The sequence below is a fragment of the Aedes aegypti genome, chromosome 1, assembly GCF_002204515.2.
Source record: "Aedes aegypti strain LVP_AGWG chromosome 1, AaegL5.0 Primary Assembly, whole genome shotgun sequence".
Taxonomy (NCBI): Eukaryota; Metazoa; Arthropoda; class Insecta; order Diptera; family Culicidae; genus Aedes; species Aedes aegypti.
Genome location: NC_035107.1, coordinates 21,983,168 through 21,998,920, shown reverse-complemented (window position 1 = coordinate 21,998,920; position 15,753 = coordinate 21,983,168). Strand labels below are relative to the sequence as shown.

Sequence of the window (15,753 nt, the reverse complement as noted above, 5' to 3'; positions counted from 1 at the left end):
AAGTAGGGTGGAAATTTACAATTTATAACTCTCCCGGTTGTTGATTCGGTTGCCATGGTTCTCTAGGCTACGACGTTGACTTCAACTCGACTGACGTGTCCGGTCCTAAGGCAAAACGTTACAGGTCAAAGTACAAAAACGAAACCAATTGCCTGTCAAAAAAGACCACTTCTCATTGGTCGTTTTGGCAAAAGTCTACTTTCACATCGTTGAGCTGGATTGCAACAGGGCACTTGTTGCTAGTTCATGGATAAAAGTTTGCATCAAAAGTTTGGAAATTTTTCATGGAACCATTTTGTTTCAAATCTATTTATATACGATATTAAGTTCAAAGCATGTGTTCATTAGACTGATGCAAATTTTGAAGCTTTTGCTCCCCTATGCTTAAATGATGTCAATTATGATGAAAATGATCCTCCCAAAATTTGAAGTGATTCGGAAGAAATTTGACTGTGCACACGCCATTTGAAGTTCATATAGAGATTACTATGGAAAACGCCAATCTTTTGTGTTCAGCCCTCTATCTCTTCGTCATAATATTTTATGGAAAAGTGAACACACTCATCTCATGCGAAAACTTCCCAGCAACAACTTTGCTAAAGACCATATTTTGATGGGACTTAAGGATAATTTGTTATTTTTGATAACAACCCGCATAAACTGGAACCATATTAGTACATTTACCCGAACTATCCACAACCACTCACAACAATATCTAAACAGTACCGTATAACACCCAAAGCAACAATAAACTAACAATACCGCGAACTGTTTTTACAATCTGGGAAACAGTAAATGGACAAATAACAATGTGGGGAATAGGCGGTCAAGTTATGTAACCATATAAAATTGGCGATTTTCTCGAACAAATTTTTTCGAAGACTGTTTGTCAAACTGTGCATATATTGTACATTTTTTGCCAAATCAATTGTAAGGCAAACAGTTTACAAACTATTTAACCATAACATTCTAATGAAAAGGAGTAATGTATGTATAATTATTCGTTTATGGTGATTTGTGGTATTTAAACCAAATACTGAACTGTTATGATACATTTATACCATTAGAGGAATTGCGATAAAATATTGTAGAGGATACAATGAAACAAGTAAAACAAACTCACTTCAAATTTAAAAAATCTGTACATTTTATTCAACAAATATTCATGATGTTCGAGGATGTATTAAAATGTAACTGATTTAAGTTTGAAGAACACATAGTACTTGTTTCCTTGCGTGTTAAAAAAAAATGGCGAACACACTTTTATTTAGATTGTTTATTATTGATTGATTTAAAATTGCACTCCACTTTTTTTTGTCTATATGGAATAAATTTTCACATCATATTGTCTGTGTGCCGAGCTAGTATGACTAGTATTTTCGGCAGCTTTGTTCTTTCCGTCACAGGAGGTTTTTTGTAAGCTATTGAGCTAAAAACTTGCATCGATACTATTAGCATCTTACTGATGAATTTCGGAAGATTTGGTCGACAAAACCCCCTGTGACGAAGAGCACAAAACGACCATGAAAATCGATTCCAACTGGTTCTCCGAACCAGTAGTTTCTCTGTGCGGTAGCTTCATGCCGTTCTGGCACAATATAAAACACTTCCTGTAAGGATCCATCCTGCTGCTGGAGGTCTAATGATACGCTCTGGTTGCGGAGACCGGAACGTGTCGCGTATCGGCTTGGAGGAGGTTGCCACGGAGGTGTTGTCGGTTCACATCTGCCTTTTGCTCAGCGCCAGCATTGCGAATCCTTTGGGGGGGAGAGAAGAAATTTAGTCCCGTTGTAGGCCGATTTGAAACGGTTACTTACCAGCTGCAGTTCTGGATCCGGTACTGGATAATAATATAGATTTTGTAGCACAAAACAAGCAGAAATCAGAGTCTATATACATATAAACGCTGGCAGAAACCGGAGATGAAAATTTTGTGGCACCGCAAGGATATTTGGTTTTTGTTTTTGGCACACAGGCATAGGAACACGCTAAAAAAAACACCACGCAGGTTAAAACTACACGAAAGAAAAGTTTTTTTTTTTCTACTCACCTTTACTGGAAAAGTTAAACAACACAATTTTGTTGTTTATTACACATGTATTTCCTTGGGAAGTGCAAAAAAAAAAGAATTGTTCATGTTTTGTGCACTTGCGTGGTAGAGTCACGTAAAGTTATTTGGATAAATAAAATATTTCATTACTTCCTTGACTTTAACACTACTAATTGATTTTTTGTGAGCGTGTATAATAAAGGCTGCGCGCACAAACTAACCGTTTGCTGTAATGTATTAATTTGGTAATATATGGTAGAAGCGCAAATCATTCGGCAAATGGTGGCCTTATAGCTCCACTGTTTCTTACGAGTCTCAACCCCGATATAATTTTACCGTTTCCAGCCATTTTGAAATGATGTTACTATTTGATTTGGATTACTCAAACCATTTTTAATAATCTAATGCTTTAAATTTAATATTGTCCAACATGAAAGCTACTGTTTGTGAAACATTAACCTTTACAGCTATAAGAAAATTATTGTTTGCAATGTATGGCAAACTGTGTTTTTCTATGCGGGAAAGTTTATATCATGCTGAGATGATCATTCAATTACTTCAATAGCAACACTGCTTTTTTGCTGTAGAACATAGTAGCCTGGATTACTTTGATCTATTCAAGACTAACAATTCAAAAGGCCTCATCTCCAAAAAGTAAACAATGAGAAAAATGCAATCTTGTTTTGTCAAACAATAAATCAAATTTAAATTATGAATTTAAGCATTGTATGATATTTTATCGTCCAGAAAGTCGATGGATAAACTGATTTATAGCTATGAATATTCATTACTATCATTTTAGCAGAAAATCCTGCTAAAAAACGAGTCAAAGGAAATGAGGCTTTTATTTCACCAAAAGCTGTGCAGCCCTTTTCATTTGTGGCCATAGACGCCGGCCGACGCTGATGAGGCCTGTGAGTTGACGCCTTTGTTTACTCTAAAATGTGTTGAGGCCTTCTAGTTGTGGCTTGTTTTTTCATCATCTTCTGATGTGGCCATTTGAAAATCATTCAAAATTGATGATGAAATAAGAAATTTGAAGTGTAGAAGAGTGTTAAGTGGTGAAGTAAAGTACATGGAGATCCCTACAGCAAGAGAAGATTCGTGCGGTCGATTAAATATGTGATTGAATGAACCCTTCGTCATCCATGAACATTATGTATGTGCTACGCGAGTTTGTCGTCGAGAAAATGTATGGAAATATTAGTTCAATTGAAATAATATTGCAATTGAACGTTATTTTTCATGCAATTGAAACCAAATCGTGTTTTTGTTGATAATTTGTGAAGTACAGACAGGCTGACACAGGTATTATTAGGTAGTATGATACAAAATACATCAGTCTACAGGAACCCGATAATGTTCGCCGTTTAGACAACCACTGTACAAAATAATACAAGGAGCAGTCGCTCCGTAGTATAACCTGCATCTACTTAGTGAATTTGGAACGGTTTTCGCAATCTACATTGCAATTTTGATGTTTGTTTAACAGGCCTCAACTCGGTTTCCGTCAGATATAGAAATGAGGCCTTTTTGAGAAAAGGCCGCATTTGCGATGAATAACCTGGTTAGCGGAAAATGAGATGGGGCCTTTTAGAAAAATGTTATTTTTTCAACTTTTATGCATATTTTTAAATGACTATTGTATGTTTTAGTAAGAATAGGCTCTTATACACTGAAATCAGCAGAAAACCGATTTGTTTACATTTTGGACTTGAGGCCTTTTCAATTGTTGGTCTTGTATCCTTCCCGGCAGAAGCACCACTGTTGCCTGCCACACAGTTGGTGAAGCATTATACATGCAAACCAACTTTATGATGATGAATAACAATTTATCCTGACGTCCCATGTGCCCTAATTGAATCGATTAGCTGCTGCTGTTGATGGAGCACTTTGCGGGTGTCAATTCCGGATTTCAGGTTATGCTGGCAATCGCCGCAGAGAGGTACCATAAATGATAAAATAAAACTCTCCTGATGGCGTTGCACACCAATGCATGCCGCGTGGTAATTTTTAAAGCAGAACTCGCACTTCCATAGGAAGCGATCGTCACTGATATTGCATGATTTAACACTACACTGCATTTTTACCGGTCGCGCGCGATATTTGTAAACAGCAAAAAATAAATAAATTAAAATAACTACGGAGCGCTTAAAAATGTGTCTACACCCGACGACTGACTCAAGAAGAGGTCAATGTTAGATAAGTCTCTTCGAAAAGTAACGCAAGAGTTCACCTGGAGGCTTTGTATGTGAAAAAAATGTGAAGTGGAGGCGATTTACGTGCATATATTATGTGATGAATGATAGAACATAATGCGAGTGTATAAATTCACTACCGAGCTAATCGGTGATCTTATGCGACTTAACTTGTGATAACAAATGTTGATTTGACAGCTGCTACGGATTGATTCTATTTACTTTGTACGAATGTACGAGACGAAACAAAATGTACAAATGAACTAAGAAAAAAAGTGTTTTATGCGAGGAAACTCATCAATCTGTCGATTTTATGCACCGTGTTTTGCGGATTTGATGTAATTTGTATGAACTAACGAGTTATTACGTGAACTTTTTTGCGACTTCTGGTTGTCTGGGAAGATTCCCATGGGTTTTCGAAGCATTCTAGGCGGTTAATACAAAGAGGTAAAGGTAACTTTTGAAAACTTCTTGAGATTTGATGACCAATAGAATTGCACCTCTATATATTTTGGTATCTATTTCCAACAAATTTTCCAGTTTGAATCAAAAGACCAACTCAGTTTGTATGCTATTTTGATACAACACTTGCATCAACAGTTTGTGCATGAAAATATCTTTATTTTGTTTAAAATTGAATAAACTCAATCAGGTCATCCGTGTAACCAGAGATGAATAGAGACATAGTGCACGTATTCAGAATGGGTACCACTTCTAGTACTGCATTTGGATCCTTGGTACTGCAAAAGGTACCCAAGTTTGACAGATCGCAGTTTACCTTTCTCGGCTTTCTTAATTTTGCTCTACTACATTTTGTGCCATAAAATTTTGGGCAAATGCAAGGAACATGGAGGTCGTCTCTGGTGTAACCGTCACAACACGTTTCACACAGAATTTGAAGACGTCAGAATCTTTTCGAATGTAAACAAAAACTTTTTTCGAATTTCTGGCTATAGCTAAGTGTGCTGTTACGCTCAAGAAAAGTAAAGAAATTTCTTGACTGAATGGGTCAAGAAATTTCCTACAGAGAGCCCTATTTGAAGTGACATTTCTTCTCAACTGCGTACTGAGATCAGAAAAAAATGGTCTCCAAAATATATAATTTATGGCTTGAGAGTCAAAAATAATGAAAAACAATGCTCTACAATTGCATTATTTTTTACGATCATGTGATCATTTTTATCTCATAGAGGAAGTTTTTCTTTACATTTTGGCATGATCATTGATTTGGCTACACCAGTAGGCGAATTCTGGCGCGTATTTTCTTCGAAGAAAGTGAATTTTTCTTGTTGGTGAGTAAAGCCTGATTTGCTGCTGAACAGGAATAGCTAAAGAAATTTCTCGCCGATTCCTTGCAGAAATTTTCTACAGTGACTCCCGTTTAAACTGACAGTTCTTTTCAACTGCGTACTGCGATCAGAAAAAAGTGCTTCCTTGATCGATTCCTTGCAGGAATTTCCCATGCATCAAGATAGGCCAAGAATTACTTGTCAGCAGCGAATCAGGCTTAATGGAAGAAAATTTCTTCTCTTCGAAGAAATTGTTCGCCGGAATTCACCTACAGGTGTCCCACTTGGGTTCAGATTGGGTACCACTTCTAGTACTACATTTGGTCCCTTGGTACTGCAAAAGGTATTCAAGTTTGACAGATCGCAGTACACTTTTCACGGCATTCTAGATTTTGCTCTTTTACCTTATGTGCCATAACATTTGATGCTACTGCAAGGGACATGGAGGTCTTTATTTCGTGTTTGGATACACTGTGCAAATTATAAATTGGGACCATAATCCAATACAGTCAACTCTCTATAACTCGATATTGAAAGGACCATCGAATTAAAAACGATACCTTTAAGAACATAAAACTATCTTTTGCTATGGTTTTCTAACTCTTTGTCGAGATATGGAATATCGAGTAAGCGAGAGTTGACTGTACCAGTGTATCACTTCCTTAGAGGATTTAAAAAACGACCGTTATCCTATCTCAACTTAAATTGAGTACGTTAAGCCGTTCATATCTCACAATCAGTTTTAGCTATGTAATATTTTCAGTATTATGCTTTTATAAATAATAAAAAATAAAAAATATTTATAAAAACGCAATAAAACTAAAGATTTTTCACTAGAGATGTGAGTTCTTCGTTAACAATTCTTCAGCATTCGTTCATTACTAGACTTTTCGTCTACGAACAGTTTAAAACGTGCCAATTGCTTCCTATAATGTCCAATGTCCTCGATGACAATTAAACAGGAAGAGGAAGCAATTAGACAAAGCTCATCTTCATTACCAAGCCCAGAAGACCGGTACCAGAAAGAGAGAGCAACCAAACGACGTTCAAACATTCCATTCCTTTTGAAAGTTTTCTTAGTTCAAATGTTTGAAAACAGAAAAAAGCACCGTAAGCATCCGAGATACTATGCGCTAAGCATTCCCTTTCTTTTTTTTTTTTCAACTTGTTTTCCTCCAAGCCAATCACTTACCTCATTAATGGAAAACATAAACGGTCGGAAACTTCGTGTCCTTGTTAGCACAAAACTTGAGAGCAGCAGCACCCCGTTTTGTCATCAAAGTTGGCGGAGCCCTCCGAAAGTTCCGTTGCCATGGAGAACGATTGGAATTTCAACGAGGAGAAAAGTTTCCGCACTTGTTTGGCGAATGTTAAAGCTGACTTCATAAGCCATCCGTGATGAGGGTTCAAAACCCGACTCCGGCGGGAGACTTTTGAGCCGCAATTAATTAATGCATGCTCTCTCGAGCTGAGCCCATATCTGTGTCGTCGTGTTATGCTCAATTAAGTCTAATTGTTTGTTCGATGAAGGTTCCAGCATGGATAAACAGGCGTAACACTGAAGAAGTTTTCATCGACCACGCTTTAAACGAGTTTTTCTCATTTCCTTTGTTGCGTAATACTTCACAACCAGAGGCGCGCGCATTGTTTTCTTTCGTGTTTGACGTTTCACACTAGCGCCTTCTGCAGGATTTGTTGCACATAATTGTATTTCGTGCAACATAGCCAGCCAATTAAAATTTTGCAGAGTTTGTTCTAACTGTTACGTCCGTTTGTCTGTGCTTCCAACTTTCGTTGAGTAGTTCATGTGGGATTTGTTCGGATGTTTTGATTAGCATGATAAGAGCCTGTTTTGATTGAATGTGAAAGATGTAATTTTGAAGCAAGCATAATTTCAGACTTCTGCATTTCAAAAGATGTCCCACAAAGCATTGTTCAAATAATCCAAGTTTCATTCCATGAAGCCGTGATAATCTACTGTAATTATTGTGACTATTTCTTTGCTTCTTCATCGCTCCTCAACAAAATGAGAACAATAGCGCGCTTTTCATTCATTTTCCGTTAATCATTATTCAAACCAAACAGAATATCACAAAACGAATCCATATCTGTACTTACTTCCACAGACACATCCCGAGCTTAAGAATCTTCTGAATGACAGCCCACCAGTTCATTCATTGAACCATCTGAGCGAAAATTGTTGAAATTTTAATGCCCCCTCTTTTGGCAACGTAATGATTCTTTCAAAGAGCTATTCACCTGATCCTCATCATAGCAGGCGTTTCTCCTTCGTTTCCATAGCACAGAAGGAACTCGGAGTGGGGAATTTAATCGTAGAACAATCGAAAAGCATCTCGCTATGACGCCCTCTGGGGGCTGCCAATTCGATTCATCGCTTTTCGACCTCTGGAGGATTTCATTGAGAAGCCTTCGCTATGAGTGAACATCGAAACAAAAAAATGCTGCGACGTCAGATGTTTTTGAAATCAAGCGTTGCTTTGGGGAAATGGTGCAGGAAGAAAACAAATACTAAGTTAGAAAGCAAAAACTTTTTTCGATGGATTTGTCTGTTGAATTTTAATGGGCTCCTTAGAGCAGCAGCGAAATGAAATTTCGAGTATTAAAAAAGATACGAAATCGAAATCGAAATCAAATCAAAATCGACTCGAAATCGAATTGAAATCGAATCGAAATCGAATTGAAATTTAATCGAAATCGAATGGAAATCGGATCGCATCATAATCGTCATTGATTCAGCATTTATGAGTTAAAAAAAAAAACCGAACAATCAGAATAATCCTTTCTGATTGCAGCGCATTACGTAGAAATGGGCTTCGATAATCGCCGCCTACTGAGAAATTGTTCAACAGCAGGTTCCATCAACTGTCACACGGCATTCCAGGTGTCATAAATACATTTTTTTACTCTTCATCGTCTCCCCTTTTGATTTTTCCTGGTTCAGAATCCCACCGTCCCAGATGGGAAGCCGCCAATTGAATGGCTATGGTAATTTTAATTTCATTACCGTTGCTCAGAAATTTAATTGTCATTCGTGTCACGTTTTTGCATTGTTACCTCTGGACGCTGTGCTGCACGGAGAAAAAATCTTGCACTCCTTCCCAAAAGGACGGAAATTTCAATAGACCATAATCCGTCGACCACCCGCTAGTGCAGAATGCTGTCTTCATTGTTCCGGTGTTCTTGGTCACCAATAACGGGAATTCCTGGAGCCGGAAAATGCCACCCCCGTGGAACGATGTGCGGTATTTTGTCGTAGAATTTAATTACCACCACCGTTTCGGTTTTCATAAATTTAAATCGAGCGAAAGCAATGCTAACGCTTATGGCACATACAAACAGACGTTCAATTCTAATATTTCTCGAAAACTTATTCAAATAGTCTCAAGAGTGAACAAACTGATTGTCCGACATTTCCCCGAAAACCATGTCACCGAATGCAACTTCCTCGAATGACGTTTTCCCGAATGAACTATTTCCCCGAAAATTATTTTCCCGAATGTACCATTTCCCCGAAAAAATCGTAATGTAATTGACATATTGAAAGCTATTCATGATCCTGCTGCCAAAAAGTATTTAACGTGCTAGCTGATGTAAGAGTAGATAAAAATGGAATAATTTGTTATAAAATCCATGTGTTTAAAGTTACAGATATTCAAAATAATGTGCCACGACTCAACGCAACTAAGGTTTTTTGTGATAGCCTGATGAAAAAAGCGAGCACATGATAGGCAGTTTCATTGGAAGCGGTATCTTTGGAGTATAGATATTTGGCTTACAAATATTTAGCCGAATGAACATTCGGCTTAGTTTTGCCTTCTTAAAATAATATGCTGTTTTTTTTATATTTATACTGTTCTAATATTTAGTGGCACTTACACAGTTAAAAATTATGAAGATTACACATCATGTATACTTCATTTATGCGATGTAAACATGACGTCATGTAAATTTAAGTCTGAAATCATGTAAAAATGTGTTATATGTCATGTAATCACACAGGATTCTGCTGGATTACATGACATATAATTGAAATTCACATGACATATCATGTAAATACCCATGATATTCCACGCTCCAATTATGTGCATTATGTGTCTCAGAAATTTACACGTTTCGTTCGAACTGTGTAGCTGATGACATTCAATATGACTTTTTCCTTCTTACAATAATAGGCTGTTCTTTCATATTGTTTAGCTTTATTACGCGAAGATGCCTTGTTTGGCCAAATGTTCTCATGCCATATGTCCACTAGTTTAAGCGTAATTTCATTATACTTAGTGGTAGTAGCTACAGTGAGTCCATTGATCCTTAGAATCTTTTATATCTTGCACTACATATTCAAATCTCAAGTCTTCCTCCTAGATATTTTGAAAAGACAACATGCTTTTTTATTGATTTACTGACAATCAATATCAGTTTTCAAGATAAAAATCTTATTAAAATCTTTTATGTCTTGGATAGAAACCGAACGTATTTTTTTTCCGAAACGTTCCTAAATAGGTCATCTAGTCGAAAACGCCAAATACAGAGAGCATGTTACATTAGGCAAATGGACTATCGAAATACATAGGAACCACTTATGAAAAATCGCCACAATAAATCGGGTTGAAATTCATAGCTTTCCCTTATGAAACCAAAATTTGAATACAAAAAATGTGTTCGCTGCAACCTGGAACACCACGCGCCTATCGACGCTTTGACGTGAGTTGATGCTAAAACGATGCATAAAGCGTTCGTATTGCAATAACCGTTCCACCTTTTACAAGGCAAAATGTATGCATTTCGACGGTCTAGTTCACAGCGTGTAGTAATGAAAACTGAAAATGCTAATAATCAATAATTAAATACCTAGAAAAAAAAAATGTCTTTTTAAAAAAACTCAGTTACGAGTAGATCGAAAGCATTTAAAATGTTGGATCAAAATATTGAAATCTGTAGTATTTGTTCTTACAATGACATTTGAAGTAAAACCAGAAAAAATCTGATTAAAGTTTCAGTAGTTCTGTTAATTCTTATTGATATGTTTATGGAATCTGCCATAGCCGAGTGGTTAGAGTCCACGACTAGAAAGCAAAGCTATGCTGAAGGTGTCTTGGTTCGATTCCAGGTCGATCCAGGATCTTTTTGTAATGGAAATTGCCTTGACTTCCCTGGCCATAGAGTATAATCGTAGAAAAAAAAAGGTTTTTTGGCCGTAAATTAACGAAAGTGTATAAGTCCAAGTAAATGAAAAACCGAATTTAGTACTATACCATTTAATTCCACTAGTGTTTGTGTCCTTTGACAGATAAGCGTATTTCGACCTCAGCTGTAAGGCCGTCTCCAGTGTCGTGTACTACACTTGAATTGAAGCAAATATATTATATTAAAAATATGGATCACTTCCACATATCCCATACACAGATTTGGCGACTCGTTTAGCATTGCCAACAGTACCATCTGTAGACTGAAATATCTGGGAACTGTGGGGAAAACTTCTTCTAGAGGAAATTATAAAAAACACAACTTTCAAGTTTGCTATCCAGAACACGAATGAGCCCTGCTCTTCGAGCTGGTCTGTATTTTATCTTTCCAGCACACATACAAAACTAGCGCTACGTTCATAGCACATCTAATGACATCAGTTACACTCTAAATCGAATTCAGTACAAAATCATATTTATATAATTCAGAGCGTGTCCAACTAAGACACTGCATAGACGAAAAAGATGACTAAACCATGCCTTGATTAATTTATTTCGATCATGTACACTGTTTTGACGTCCCTCGGTGACATTTCTCATTGTTTTGATTTTAGATTTGTAGAGTTCGAGGTTAACATTTGAAAACGTACTGTTAAAACACCGTGCACAACTAAAATCATAAACGGAAAAAAAGATTGATTCAACTTATGATAATGTGAAAAGTGAGGCGCTTTATGTATATCAATAAGGGCGACTGTTGAATAACTCCAGTTAATTGTCATAATCTTAGCTATTGTCGCTTTTCTCGTAAATGTAACAAAATATACTGATACCTATTTTCACTATGACAGTGCATCATTACTTGGATATCGTTAGACGCGTACACATTTCAACGATGGCATACTTACTTTATTTAAAGCTTAGTAGTCTTTCTTTTCAATAGCCATGTTGGATGTCAAACTCGTAATTTGAAAGTTATAAAAATCAGTTTGCAAAGCTGATAGTGATTCGAAAATGTATCACTAAATGCTTACCTGCAGAAAATATCATGTTACTGATATTAATTTGAAATCATGAGATATATTAACAATAATTATCAATGATGCGCACCAATTTCAATGATGGCATACTTTGCATTAAGACCCAGACAACCAAAATGTGCGTATGGAGGCTTTGTATGTGCAACATTTCACTTATAAGATGTCGCGAAAAGACCTTTTACGTACAAAAGTGGAGGCGATATACATGTATATATTATGTGATAAACAATAGCATACAATTCGATCTTATGCGACTTTATCCTATGATAACAAATATTGATTTGACAGCTGCTACGGATCGATTCGAAGGTGTATTACATGGCGTATAAATTACTTAGAACTCAATTTGACTGTTCAGTCTGTACAATGTTCCAGCAAATAATTTTGTTAAAAATATAGAATGGTATTATATCGTATGTGTACAAATTATTTTGAAACTTTGCAAAAGTTCAATCATATTTTAACTTGGTACTTTTCATATGATACGCTGGATATGATATGAAATGTCACCAGTGTCACTTTGATGAGCTCGAATGTTTAGAGTGTATTATTTGCCACGTTTGCCATGTGTGGCGCTACAATCACAAAAAGGGGGTCGCCAAAAATATATGAGAGTGACTCATATTGTAAAAATAATATATTTGCTTGAAGAAAACCTTCGTATGCACTCATTATATCTTTTGTTCCGTACGGAACGAGAGGAAGAAATTGTTGGAGTATGCAATGGTTGTGCCTCGTATGCAAAGCGGCAACACTGGATGTGTGTACCTGTATGAGTGAGGCGGCGCTGAAGGCAGTCGCAGCGGCGGCAGCGAGCGCGCCAAATAGGATGAAGAAAGGGAGAATGGAAAGTTTGCCATTCATCCGTAATGTGATGTTCGATCCGTCCAGACGTGTTTATTAAAGTTCTCTTGCGTACAGTAGTTGATTTGTAGTTGTTTTCTTTCCTACCGAAATCCTGGTTCCGCGTTCCGCTTCGGTGACCCTGTTCTGCGTTGTGGTGTGTCCACCTCTGCCCAACAGAAATACGGACAACAACCTGTAACTTACGGCTCAACACCGGCAGCTACAGAAGGTGACCCTTCCTAGCGGCTAACGAGATTCTGTATTCTTTCCCCATCTCTAGGGTCGGCACGATTATCCCTGCTGTTTCGCGGAATTCAGGAAAACACATGGGTTGCCATTTCACACTCCTGTTTATTCTCCTGTGTCCCTTAGGCCCCAAGCACAATGTGAGCGGCAGCGCGGTACAACGGCAAAACGGCAAGCCCATCTTGATCTACACTTTACTTATCAATCCTATGTTGACTAAATCCTTTTCAATATTGACTTGACAAGTAGAGTGTATCTCAAGATGGGCTTGCCGTTTTGCCGTTGTACCGCGCTGCCGCTCACATTGTGCTTGGGGCTTTACACACCACACTCACTGTCCAAACACAACCACAAAACTACACCGAGGGATGTGAGACTCTTGCCCCTAACGCGACCCAGCCTGCCTACGCCACTGACACTGCGAGTTACCCTAATAAGCCATTTTTCGGAACATCTGATCGTCGCTGCGGCGTCAATTGACAGGAGACCTGGGATTTTGTTGGGAAAAATAACAAAAAATAAATCCAAAAATGTTCGTTACTGCAACATTACACCTAATTATTGTATCAGCCACCTCTTTGATACCCATATTTTACATAAAAAGGCAATTTTGAGATCAGAAATATTTTAATAAATATTCTACATTTAAGTTTTCGACTGTGTGAAAAGCTACGCTAGAAATGCGTACAGTTATCAACTATCTTCCTCGCAAAAACTGCCCAAGTAACCATGGAGCATTATATCATTGCATATATAATGCAGCTGCATTGCCGTAAGCCTACCATTAAAGTAGTTTAAAAGTGGAAAAGGGCCCTTTTACAGTTGCACTAATGCAAAAACGACGATAAAGCAATGAAGCAATTTATACAGTAACATCCCGCATAGAAAAATACAATTCGCCTTATGTTCCAAACAGTAAGAAGTAATTAACTGTTAAGGTTAATGTATCACGAACAGTTGCGTTAATGTCATACATTTTAAAACCTAAGCCCTTGAACAACAAAAAACGGTTTCACTACACTATTCCGAAAAGTGACAACGTTCTTAAGTGTTTTCAAATTGTTAAACAATATAGGGTGAAAACTTGCGACAAATAGTGGCAACATAAAATCACCTACTGGGAAATAGTGTTTGCTTCTGTTCGTGCAACGCATATACAAATGTGCCTTTCACTATATATTACGTTTATTCAACAATACGGCAAACAGTTCAATCGTACACGCTAGAAAATTAGCACTGCCATGAAAGTGTCTGTATATTTTGAAAATGTTCCACATAATGGTTCAAAAAACATATTTCCCCTCACAACTAAATACAAATATTGAAACATTAAATTTAAAATAATGCGCTATTGTTTTAGTTGAACATATTCAAACTTTAAAAAATGATCTCCGTATAAAATTAACACATTAATTGTGTTGAATTTTTCCAACGTGTTTGTTTTTTTTTACTGCTGGTGAAAGCAGAAAAATAAAAAAAAAGTCGTGGGTTCGAAATTTCCCTTGTTCCAGTTCTAATTATTTTCGATCTGGGAATACGCGTTTCGCTCCGTTATCTGGATCTAAAACAACTGGTAAGCAATCTGATTCGCGTTTAATATCATCAATCCTACTATAGCGCACTTTTTTCTCTCTCAATAGATATAATCAAATCAAATCGCTGCCGTTTATTGCCTCGACACATTAATCAACATCGGGAGAACCGGAACTAGAAAGTGAGCTGAATCGTGTCAATCGAGTGCGTCGTCCCTATGCCTGCTTGCAAAAGCATCGGTTAAGAATACCGGAACTCCTGGAACTTGTTCCGATGATATTGCAGCTGCTGGATTAAGGTGGAATGATGTCAGGAAGCTGTCGGCTTGGAATCCTCTACTCAGAAAAAAAATCATCGGGTCGTGGGTAAAATGAAGAATTCCAGTGATACAATACAGACAATGCTAATATATGTGAGAAAAAGTGCGATTAAGTGATCAATAATAATATTAATTAAAATAATAAATGCAGTTATTATTTGTCCCAAAAAAATAGTGAAACAAGTGATATGTGTTATTAAAACCCAAAAAAAAACCACAACAACTAAATTGTTAGTTTAGAAATGATACAAGTTTGTGACTGATTATTTGTAGACTGTTAAAATTTGATTGGGGTTTCGGCACGCATCTAATTGTTTCATTTTCTCTTATTAAATAATTTTCACCACACTTTTTTTATGGTATTAATGTAACAGAAGAGTGCAGTATGTGGTTAAAATACTGTTTGATACCGTAAGCCAATAATTACACATACGTTATCTGGTTTTTGAAAATGAATATGGTTTAACTGTTCTTACACTGTTTGTCTTACATTGGAGTTGGCGGAAAATGGATGGTTTAGCTACAGTTTGGTAAACCGTTCACGAAAAAAAATGTTCGAGAAAATCGTCGTTTTTATATGGTTACTTAACTTAACCGCCTATTCCCCACAATGTTATTTTCTCATTTACCGTTTACCAAACTGTGAGAACAGTTTGCCGAACGGGCGATTTATTGTTATTTGCACTGTATACGAAATTATTAGGATGAGGTCGCAAATTGTTGTGGACACTACGGGAAACTGTTCTGATATGGTTCATAGTTATGCGGGATTAGTGCAGCAGTGCAATTTATAAAGTGATATTAGTGCATTGATACATTTGTAATGTAGAGTTAATGCATTATTGCTTGACAACTCTTGAAAATTGTCGAATAAAAGCAATGTTACATCAATGTTGTTGATATGCTGTAACCGTTCAGTTACAGAATTTCTAGATTCATTTTAATTTTGTGCATTTTGTAGGGTGAACTGTAGTGTTTTTTTGGTTTGTGTTTGGTAAAATTCGTAATTGCTTGTGACAAGCATAAAT

At 36.9% G+C, this 15,753-nt stretch overlaps 1 long non-coding RNA gene across 1 annotated transcript; it reads right to left on the bottom strand.

Annotated features, from left to right (window-relative positions):
- Positions 1-1,261: 1,261 nt before the first annotated feature.
- LOC110674370 lies at positions 1,262-1,988 on the bottom strand. Its single transcript, XR_002498800.1, has 2 exons — positions 1,818-1,988; positions 1,262-1,757 (listed from the first exon to the last, which is right to left on the bottom strand). It is a non-coding gene; the product is annotated as an uncharacterized LOC110674370 (long non-coding RNA).
- Positions 1,989-15,753: the final 13,765 nt, after the last annotated feature.